The sequence below is a fragment of the Haliotis rubra genome, unplaced genomic scaffold (genome assembly GCF_003918875.1).
Source record: "Haliotis rubra isolate DU_JTF1 unplaced genomic scaffold, ASM391887v1 Scf460, whole genome shotgun sequence".
Classification (NCBI taxonomy): domain Eukaryota; kingdom Metazoa; phylum Mollusca; class Gastropoda; order Lepetellida; family Haliotidae; genus Haliotis; species Haliotis rubra.
In genome coordinates this window covers 750,189-762,443 of record NW_025767147.1, presented here as the reverse complement: position 1 = coordinate 762,443, position 12,255 = coordinate 750,189, and the positions used below count along the sequence as shown (strand labels likewise).

The window sequence follows — 12,255 nt, the reverse complement described above, 5'->3', positions numbered from 1 at the left end:
GAAAATATACATCTATTAATAGCGACCATGCTAGTATAATCTTAAGGAGATATAGCTTGATTTCAACCAAGATATAGCTCTTGTGGAGGGCACAATATCAGTGTGTTCATCGAAGCATATATATTTTATCAAACATATCATGATAATATTTTGTTAATTTTTAAAACTTATATCAATTGACAACACTGATATTAATCGCAAATACCCTTGCAGTAATGTCAGCATCGTAAAGACAATTCTGTTGTGTGTGGTGTGTTGTGGCTTTCCCACCTTAGAAAGAATTAAACACTGCCCTCTCGAATGTATGTACATGTATTATATGTCTATCTGTAATTTAACTCTCACATTTTCGTTCAATGTTTACTTCCCATGCGCTTATTTTATGTGCATAAATATTTACTTCAACCAATGACACTGGTGAGCTTTACCTTCTTTACCGTAAACAACTGTATTATGAAGAGAGAACTACCTGGGCGTCAGTGAGAGAATATTGTACACATAACATTCATATGTGTGTGTGTGTGTGTGTGTGTGTGTTTGTTTGTGTGATGAGATTAAGATGTTAACCATACATTGATACCATGTCCTTCCACAAGAAAACATTACGACGTTCACATGTAAGTGCGCAAATGTTTGAACAAATTAAGGAAATGTGGTTATTACGCAATTCCGCCATGTTGTAACATGCATACGTCAATTACTATGCAGTGGTATTAGCTTAAAGAAATTTGATGCAGTATTCAAATGTACATATATTATAAACGACATGCCTCCTAAACTGTTATACATATTTCGATTCACATGCCATATATCTTGTGTATCGTCACAATGCAGTGTGTATCAAAGAGGAAAACAATTGCATGTTTGTTGACGTGGACAAGTTTCCACACACATTGGAACTGTACCCATCAGTCAGGGAATCGAATATTTTGCCGTAACGCGCGAGCACTTAAAACACGAAGCTATCCCATAGCCACTGCTTTGAATGACAGTCATGAACCTCCCTTCTGTCAGAGCTTTACAATGCCACATGAACTGGTGAACCAGTGAACTATCAGATATTATCGTAAGGACTGAGGCGAACCCAAAACATTTGTATTCATGACGGAAGCTACCCGTGCAGGTCCAAGTTAGAATGAGCCTTCAATAACCCATGCTTGTCGTAAGAGGCGACTAACGGGTCGGGTGGTCAGGCTTGCTGACTTGGTAGACACATCTCATCGGTTCCTAATTGCGCAGATCGATGCTCATGCTGTTGATCACTGGATTGTCTGGTCCAGACTCGATTGTTTACAGACCGCCGCCATATGGCTGGAATATTGCTGAGTGCGACGTAAAACTAAACTCACACACTCACCCATAACCTCATTCTACGAAGCTGCTGTAAAATCTTCTTAACATCGCGCAAGTGATGATCTCGAGTAGAAATGCGTAGGGCAATATCTGTAATTACGGTAACAGCCAAAGGCTGAGCAAGCAGGATGGTAAAATGATCAGTGGCAGCGGTGCAGTCTCTCCTACTGCTAGCATCACCGGCCCAATCCTTACTGTCAGCATCGCCGGTCCATTCTGTACTCCCAGCATCACCGGCCCAATCCTAACTCCAAGCATCACCGGTCCAATTCTTACTGCCAGTAACACCAGCCAACCCTTACTCTCGTCATCACCGGTCCAGTCCTTACTGCCAGTAACACCAGCCAACCCTTACTCTCGTCATCACCGGTCCAGTCCTTACTGCCAGTAACACCAGCCAACCCTTACTCTCGTCATCACCGGTCCAGTCCTTCCTGCCAGTAACACCAGCCAACCCTTACTCCCGTCATCACCGGTCCAGTCCTTACTGCCAGTAACACCAGCCAACCCTTACTCCCGTCATCACCGGTCCAGTCCTTACTGCCAGTAACACCAGCCAACCCTTACTCTCGTCATCACCGGTCCAGTCCTTCCTGCCAGTAACACCAGTCCAACCCTTACTCCCGTCATCACCGGTCCAGTCCTTACTGCCAGTAACACCAGCCAACCCTTACTCCTGTCATCACCGGTCCAGTCCTTCCTGCCAGTAACACCAGCCCAACCCTTACTCCCGTCATCACCGGTCCAGTCCTTACTGCCAGTAACACCAGCCAACCCTTACTCTCGTCATCACCGGTCCAGTCCTTACTGCCAGTAACACCAGCCAACCCTTACTCCCGTCATCACCGGTCCAGTCCTTACTGCCAGTAACACCAGCCAACCCTTACTCCCGTCATCACCGGTCCAGTCCTTACTGCCAGTAACACCAGCCAACCCTTACTCCCGTCATCACCGGTCCAGTCCTTCCTGCCAGTAACACCAGCCCAACCCTTACTCCCGTCATCACCGGTCCAGTCCTTACTGCCAGTAACACCAGCCAACCCTTACTCCCGTCAACACCGGTCCAGTCCTTACTGCCAGTAACACCAGCCAACCCTTACTGCCAGGATAACCGGTCCAGTCCTTACTGCCAGTAACATCAGCCCAACCCTTACTCCCGTCAACACCGGTCCAGTCCTTCCTGCCAGCATCACCAGCCAACCCTTACTGCCAGGATAACCGGTCCAGTCCTTACTGCCAGTAACACCAGCCAACCCTTACTCCCGTCAACACCGGTCCAGTCCTTACTGCCAGTAACACCAGCCAACCCTTACTGCCAGGATAACCGGTCCAGTCCTTACTGCCAGTAACATCAGCCCAACCCTTACTCCCGTCATCACCGGTCCAGTCCTTACTGCCAGTAACACCAGCCAACCCTTACTCCCGTCAACACCGGTCCAGTCCTTACTGCCAGTAACACCAGCCAACCCTTACTGCCAGGATAACCGGTCCAGTCCTTACTGCCAGTAACACCAGCCAACCCTTACTGCCAGGATAACCGGTCCAGTCCTTACTGCCAGTAACATCAGCCCAACCCTTACTCCCGTCATCACCGGTCCAGTCCTTACTGCCAGTAACACCAGCCCAACCCTTACTCCCGTCATCACCGGTCCAGTCCTTCCTGCCAGCATCACCAGCCAACCCTTACTGCCAGGATAACCGGTCCAGTCCTTACTGCCAGTAACATCAGCCCAACCCTTACTCCCGTCATCACCGGTCCAGTCCTTCCTGCCAGTAACACCAGCCAACCCTTACTGCCAGGATAACCGGTCCAGTCCTTACTGCCAGTAACATCAGCCCAACCCTTACTCCCGTCATCACCGGTCCAGTCCTTACTGCCAGTAACACCAGCCAACCCTTACTGCCAGGATAACCGGTCCAGTCCTTACTGCCAGTAACATCAGCCCAACCCTTACTCCCTGTCATCACCGGTCCAGTCCTTTGCCAGTAACATCAGCCCAACCCTTACTCCCGTCATCACCGGGTCCAGTCCTTCCTGCCAGTAACACCAGCCAACCCTTACTCCCGTCAACACCGGTCCAGTCCTTCCTGCCAGCATCACCAGCCAACCCTTACTGCCAGGATAACCGGTCCAGTCCTTACTGCCAGTAACACCAGCCCAACCCTTACTCCCGTCAACACCGGTCCAGTCCTTCCTGCCAGCATCACCAGCCAACCCTTACTGCCAGCATAACCGGTCCAGTCCTTACTGCCAGTAACATCAGCCCAACCCTTACTCCCGTCAACACCGGTCCAGTCCTTTTCCTGCCAGCATCACCAGCCAACCCTACTGCCAGTATACATCACTGGTCCAGTCCTTCCTGCCAGTAACACCAGCCCAACCCTTACTCCCGTCATCACCGGTCCAGTCCTTACTGCCAGTAACACCAGCCCAACCCTTACTCCCGTCATCACCGGTCCAGTCCTTCCTGCCAGTAACACCAGCCCAACCCTTACTCCCCGTCATCACCGGGTCCAGTCCTTACTGCCAGTAACACCAGCCCAACCCTTACTCCCGTCATCACTGGGTCCAGTCCTTACTGCCAGTAACACCAGCCCAACCCTTACTCCCGTCATCACCGGTCCAGTCCTTCCTGCCAGTAACACCAGCCCAACCCTTACTCCCGTCATCACCGGTCCAGTCCTTACTGCCAGTAACACCAGCCCAACCCTTACTCCTGTCATCACCGGTCCAGTCCTTACTGCCAGTAACACCAGCCCAACCCTTGCTCCTGTCATCACCGGTCCAGTCCTTCCTGCCAGTAACACCAGCCCAACCCTTACTCCCGTCATCACCGGTCCAGTCCTTCCTGCCAGTAACACCAGCCCAACCCTTACTCCCGTCATCACCGGTCCAGTCCTTACTGCCAGTAACACCAGCCCAACCCTTACTCCCGTCATCACCGGTCCAGTCCTTCCTGCCAGTAACACCAGCCCAACCCTTACTCCCGTCATCACCGGTCCAGTCCTTCCTGCCAGTAACACCAGCCCAACCCTTACTCCCGTCATCACCGGTCCAGTCCTTACTGCCAGTAACACCAGCCCAACCCTTACTGCCAGGATAACCGGTCCAGTCCTTACTGCCAGTAACACCAGCCCAACCCTTACTCCCGTCATCACCGGTCCAGTCCTTACTGCCAGTAACACCAGCCCAACCCTTACTCCCGTCATCACCGGTCCAGTCCTTCCTGCCAGTAACATCAGCCCAACCCTTACTCCCGTCATCACCGGTCCAGTCCTTCCTGCCAGTAACATCAGCCCAACCCTTACTCCCGTCATCACCGGTCCAGTCCTTCCTGCCAGTAACACCAGCCCAACCTTACTCCCGTCATCACCGGTCCAGTCCTTACTGCCAGTAACACCAGCCCAACCCTTACTCCCGTCATCACCGGTCCAGTCCTTCCTGCCAGTAACACCAGCCCAACCCTTACTCCCGTCATCACCGGTCCAGTCCTTCCTGCCAGTAACACCAGCCCAACCCTTACTCCCGTCATCACCGGTCCAGTCCCTACTGCCAGCATCACCGGTCCAGTCCTTACTGCCAGCATCACCGGTCCAACCCTTACTCCCGTCATCACCGGCTCAATCACTTCCACACAAGAAGCGATATTATTTAACATTGACCACATAACATGGCATTGCAAGTTTATATGTGTTTCGTATGAGACTTACATATCAACATCTTGTCTCAATATGAGAGATTAGCTCGGGGTGATGGGTTTACCAGGTGTGGTACTGACAAAACAGGGATACTTATTAGGGATTCGAACCCAGGATCCTAGATCCTAGTATGTCTTAGAATAACCTCAACAACCCGTGTCCATCTCGACGCTTTCAATATCTAGATTCGAAAAATATCTAAATACACAGTGTATAACTATTTTCTTGGTTAACGAATAAGCGAAACGTGATAAATCGCGTTATTAACAAACACAAAGAACCTAAAATATAGAATGGCATTTCAGAACCGAAATGACATTTAAACACTTCCTCATTTTGTGATGTGTATTTTCCTTGGACTGCCTGAAGAAGGACGGTCTACAGCACTTGGCTACGCCTCCAACGCAGAGAACAATCCCGATGGTCGATGACGTCACGGCGCTGGCCGTGCCTTGAAATGTGTAAACCAGTTTCATAAATTTATTGTTTCTCTCGTCCTTTATGTAACACACTATTTGTTTATAATTGTGCTGGTCTATATTTTGTGACATCTTGTGAATCTATACCAAGACCTCACGCTTGCTGTGTCTGAAGAATGTCGGTAAATGTAATGTGGATTGTACACTCTCTAACCAGCCTGAAAAGCTGAAAGGTTGTGAAGCCAGACATTCACATCTATGCCCGCCAATCATCCACCCACCCACACTTTCTACCTAGAACAGTGAACTCTACAACATATTGGAAATGTACTTACGTTGTAGGGCGTTGTACTCCCCTGAAACAACATCAAACATATATATACAGATAGATATATACACGTAAATGGCCTTGTTTCGAATCACAATCTTGGCATGTTGTAAATCACATTCATTCCACCAATTGTGTTTAACGGTTGACTTGGTCTCAGCTTCGTTTCCTTGATGGGTACAATGTAAGTTGAAGATTACTGGTGTTCACCGCCGTGAATTTGAGGGAACTAAAACCTGAGTATATCCATATTCAATCACTCCCTCTAAGATACAACATAGCTTGACTACCCCATCCTAGTATTTCAGGACATATGACTTCATCATTCGTCAACCATCCACCCTTCCACCCATCATTCCACACATCCATCCATCGTCGTGTCCATCTTCCGCTTACCACCAATCCGGCCACCCATCCATTGATTACTTCATCCATCTACCCATCAATCATCCATGCTCCGCCCATTTGTTCATTCATCCATCAGCCATCATTCATCCACTATTCCATTTCTCAATTCAATCCGCCCGTCGACCATTCACCCGCCCATCCGTCTGCCTTTCGATCATCTGGTCCTTCAGTCCTTCATCGGCCTATACCAAACCCTCTCATCCATCCACTCACCATCCATCCTTCATTCCCCCTTACGCTTATCCGTCCAAACCTCTACTCACAATATATCCATCGACCCATCCATCAGTCCATCCATCATCTCTCACTCTACCAATCTACTAATTGATTGTTGTAAATGTTCATATTGATTTTTATAACTCCACAGGAACGTGGGTGAGCTTTTCCAGGTCATATGAAAGATGTTACATTTCCATTGCATTTATGTCAAATATGCCAGAACCACTGTGACTTATCTTATCTTTACAGCAAACATGATATGATTACATAAGGAGTCATAGTTTATCATTAATGATTATGTTCCAGTTGATGTAACGTGGTAACAAACCAGCTGGAAAGAACAACTGGGTATATACTGTGGAGCACGGTGGTGTAGTGGTTAGCTTGCTGGTCTCTCACGCCAAAGGCCCGTGTTCGAATCCCGGTGGAGACACCAACATTTGTGACCTGGGTCTCATACTGTGTTGTGTCCCTGGGCAAGGCACTTCGTCCACATTGCACTCAGTCCACCCAGCTGTTCAAAATGGGTACCTGAAAAGCGGATGTACGGACCTATACGGTCGCGCTTAGCGCTTAGTAGCAGCTTTGAAAGTACAATTCCGACAGGGTAATAATGTAACGCCAGAGAGCAACATCGTGTTGGATTCTAGGCGCAAAAATTAGCATTATTATTATTATTATACTCACGTCTGGTGCTGACATAACTATTGAAATACGTTCATTTGGAGAGACGTCTTAACAACCAATTGGAAGGAAAATTGTACACTCACGGGCTTTGTTGTAACTGCTTCGTAAAGGAAAGGAAAGATTCAGTAAGGGATAGCTTTCAAGATTTACACAAATCTCTGCACAACTTTTCATTGTCCAGGCATCCATATGAGTCAGAAGGTGGAACCTTCAGTGCAAAATGCTGATACATTTTGGATAAATGACAAGTGGTACTCTAATTCTAGGGCATACATCCTTTCAGTGTGACTTCGATAGCATCAGTGTTGTTGACAGCGACAGTCAGCAATATTGCGGCTATATCACAACAGTATGTTGTTAATAAACCAGTCTGGATGAGACTGGCATCTATTTTGGTGTTGCTGTTGTTGTTGCTGTTGTAGTTGTTGTTGTGCAAATTGTGTTCGTATATATATTGTGTCGTCTCGTGAATCTATAATAAAACTTCAAGTGCCCTGAGTCTAACGCATGTGGCATAGTAACCACGGTCAGTGGACGGTCATGATTCTCACATTCATGGACTGTACAAGACCTAACCAGTCCGAAAGGCCAGAAGGTTGTGAAGCCATCCAATCACATTTCCACCCAACCTATCCTCCATCTATGCATCCCTCCACCCACTCCCGCATCCAACTATTCGTTACTGCCTCTGCTCGCTTATGGATCTGTCTATCCTTCCATTCGCCCGACCGCCCATCCACTGTTTCACCCACCCAGTCGTCCATGAATCAACACATACACACTCATCTCCACCCATATATCCATCACTCCGCGCATCCGGATTCTTAATACCACCAACTCATCCATTCGCCCACTCATCCCTCATCCAGTTCCTCCGATAATCCATTAATAATCCACTCGCCAATTCATCATCCATCCATCCTTCCATTCCATCTTCCACCCATCCATACGACGGCGTTTACAGTCCATGAATGTGATAATCATGACCGCCCACGGACAGGGGTAACTATACCACATGACCTAGACTGCATAACACCAAAACTACACCACAATATTGCACCATAATACAACACCTCACCACACCTACCACCACGCTCCACACACCAATCCCCACGCTTTTCACACCACACACCAGTCACTACACACTAATCGCCACGCTCCACACACAAATCCCCACGCTTTTCTCACCACACACCAGTCACCACACACTAATCACCACGCTCCACACACCAATCCCTACGCTTTTCACACCACACACCAGTCACTACACACACTAATCACCACGCTCCACACACCAATCCCCACGCTTTTCACACCACACCCAGTCACTACACACTAATCACCACGCTCCACACACCAATCCCCACGCTTTTCACACCACACACCAGTCACTACACACTAATCACCACGCTCCACACACCAATCCCCACGCTTTTCACACCACACACCAGTCACTACACACTAATCACCACGCTCCACACACCAATCCCCACGCTTTTCACACCACACACCAGCCACTACACACTAATCACCACGCTCCACACACCAATCCCCACGCTTTTCACACCACACACCAGTCACCACACACTAATCACCACGCTCCACACACCAATCCCCACGCTTTTCACACCACACACCAGTCACCACACACTAATCGCCACGCTCCACACACCAATCACCACGCTCAAGGCTCACACACCACATTCCATACACCAATCCCCACGCTCCACACTCCAGTACCCAAGCGCCACGCTCCACACACACGTGGTCAACCAACCAGGAGCCCCACGTCGACCCCGTGACAACCTCAGATACTTCATGCACATGGCATCATTTTCATATATGATATGCGTGCATATATATCCCTGTGTGAGACAATTGGGGCAAACGGGATGTCAGTGATCAAACATGTTTGTTAACAAATCTGAGCTGTGTTGGCCCCCGTCACACGCATGGGACTTGCCTTCGGGTGGCTTGAGGGTGTGAAAACGTGACATCATCCAAACATGTCACAAATTACGTGAAAGCTAGGACACGTGCCTTTTAGTCCATAGTAACCACACAACCCTGTGGTCGACGTACGAAACATGACATGTACACGCAGATTGAAAACCCGTCGTAAATCGCGCTCTTCCAAGAGCCCCGGCGTCGAACCTGTTAAAGACAGGTCACCAATTAGCCCAGGGAACCAACTTCACGTCGATGTGCAACATGTGCATGGGTTGTACATATTCAACGTAAAATAGAAGTCTAAACGACGGCACCCAATGTGCTTCACCCATGTAATAAACCTGATATCAGTACGGGTAACTATAAATCTATAAATAAATATGCAATGTATGCTGCATAGGCCATATATATGTCGAGTGACGACATTTCTATTTACAGGTGGGTTTTCTCGCTGGCATTAAGCCAAGGTTATGTTTCTACTTTCATTTTAGTGAGATCGTACTTGTTGACAAGGACGTCCAGATATTGCTGTGGAGATTTTCACATCTGTGATATCCTGGTAAGAGTTACAGTCATAATAACACGATTATATTCATAATTAATACCCATGTTATGCTGCACCCACTCATGTTACGTTGTGTTATTGTGAGAATGTATGAACTGTACCTATTCGATCTTGTCATGTACAGTGGAGTAGCTACAGCGTAGCACAAAAAGCACTTGCTTACACTTTAAAATTGACCGAAAAAATGTTGTGATTCAAGATGCTAAAAATAACATTTAATTTGTGTTCATGTTTTCTGTGTGGTTTCTGGTACAATACCGTTGTACCCGAACGCAACTTGCTTCGCGGATCATTTACAGAGAAAACGTGTTTTGTCTACTCTGTGCAATAAGTTATGTCTGGAAACAGGCTGACACTTCGGTCCGAAATCTTTAGTTCTTTGAAATTGTTTTACCCCCTTAAGTATTGTATATTTTGTTATGTGCAGAAATGAGGAAGAAATCTGCAAAACGTTCATCAGGTCCATTGATTGTTACTTTGTTAAATAACCCAAATTGATTGAAACAATCGTTACCTCTTCATGACCACATCTCTCAGCAAATGGGGCAGAGGTTGATAAAAATTGTACCTAATGGTCGTTTTGAAGCACAGTACCTAGTGCCTAGCTCACTGCACAACCTTACTGATGAAATTTAGGAGGCATGTTGCTTCAAAGCGACATTGAGCAGCTACAAGTTGAAGTCCGATGTAGAAAATGCCGTTGGCAGGACATAGCCATTGAAGAAAGGCCATCTTGACTGCTAACAACTCTCTACTTTGCCAAGGAGGATCTTTATCCTCACATCCATATGGCCGTGAAAACCTTGGCGACAATGCCAGTGTCCTATGCAACAGGGTGCTGTCTTTCAGCACAATGACACGCTTTAAGACTTATCTCAGGTCAGCATCTGTTACCTGGCAGATTGTCTGCACTTGCACTTATTCACGTATATTGTGATTTCGTGGTACACATTAAGTCACTGACATATTCGCACAATGTCAAGCTAGAAGACTGGCTCTTCTATGACCAACAACTGTGAGGACCTGATGCTGCTGTGATAGTTTGTTGAATCCTCTCTGTCGAGATCCAACGTATGCTTTAAAGATGAAGTGTTTCGAGTTTTCTATAAGATGTTTTAGTACTTAACTATTTACAATATGAACTTGGTCAGGGTCTGCTTCAGTTCGATCCGGTAGATTGGAGTGATTTGTTATGGTTTACATGTCTAACAATGTTATTGATGTTCGTCTTAACTTTGTCTCGTGTTCAGAAGAATGTTTTACTTTGAGTGTGATATACTCTCCCTGATTTCAAAATGTTTCATCATTTGTGCCTACACTCTGTATTTTCCTTGCTATATGCCTGATGTAGAAATGTAATAATGCACAATGACATATCACGACAATGATATGTGAACTGGTTGAGTTGGAAATATGAATAGATGACCTGATCACTGACATTTCAATAGGGTTCTGTTTACCCTTGACCGTGAATCTGTTTATCAGTCAAACGTGCTCGTGTTGCCGGGTTTCCGCTTGCCGCTAACATATTCGCTGTTCATGGTCATATTGTCAGTTGATTTATTCACTGCTGCAGGTTACGTTGCCAGTTGACCTAGTTACATAATTGTCAGGTTATCTATTTACTTTTTCCGCTCTTTATGTCAGGTTGTTTTAGTGATTGTTTATGGCCATTTTGTCGGATGGTTACGCTGTTATTTCAGGTCATTTTCTCAGTTGATATGATATTAATTAATTGTTGCGAGTCATGTTGCCAGTTGGTTAATCATGGGACGTTGTTAGCTGGTTTATTCACTGTTTCAGGTCATGTTGATAATTGATAAACACATTGTATCTATTGTTTCAGGGCATATTGTCAGGTTATTGGTTCACTTTGGTGGGTCATGTATATTTACGTGTCATATCATGTCAGTTAAATGTTTTTTTCTCAGATCGTATTGTCAGCTGCTTGTTGTATTGGCTCAGACCATGTTTTCGTTTCAAACGGATTGTTGTTTTCAAGGTTTTGCACAATTTCGCCATGTTTCCTTCCTTTTAAAGATATCAGTTGACTATTAACTGTATTAGACCTTGACGTCATTAGCTTCTTTTGCTTCTGTGATGTTGTCATCTGATTGTTTGAACATGTCAGGTTTGATAATCATTTATTGTATTTTAGTCCATAATTTATTGTTTATATACCAATTCAGTGACACTGACAATTACGAGTATGGCTCTAGCAATCGCAGGATTGTGATCAGGCTATATCGGGGATTCGAACTGATGAGCAGTCGGCTAACACTTAATGGCAAAAGATTATACAAGCACTTCCGGTAGAGCCGATGTGGCACCGCAACCACGAGAAATGGTTGCATGATGTATAACCCACTGTATACTTATACATTTTCTCTTTAATAAACATGTGTCTACCATTGCCTCTATAGTGTCCCCAAACGATGACTGCTACTGACCCATGTCCGAGTATCAGAGTGGTCACATGTAGAACTTTTACCACCGTTTCAAGCTAATGCTCATTTTGTAAATCTTTCTCTGTCAGTGTCTTCATAGTGTAGACTCACAATGACCGCTATTTAAACCATGTCCGACCACCAGGATGGTCAAATAAGGAACTTTTACCACCACTTTCA

The 12,255-nt window shown here is 46.3% G+C and overlaps 1 protein-coding gene across 1 annotated transcript in view; it reads left to right on the top strand.

Annotated features, from left to right (window-relative positions):
- Positions 1-9,536: 9,536 nt before the first annotated feature.
- Positions 9,537-12,255, top strand: part of LOC124290293 (E3 ubiquitin-protein ligase mind-bomb-like) — a 31,144-nt gene continuing 28,425 nt past the window's right edge. The window contains exon 1 of the mRNA XM_046727005.1: positions 9,537-9,622. The gene's annotated coding sequence lies outside the window, so the exon portion shown is untranslated. The remainder of the gene's footprint in view (positions 9,623-12,255) is intronic.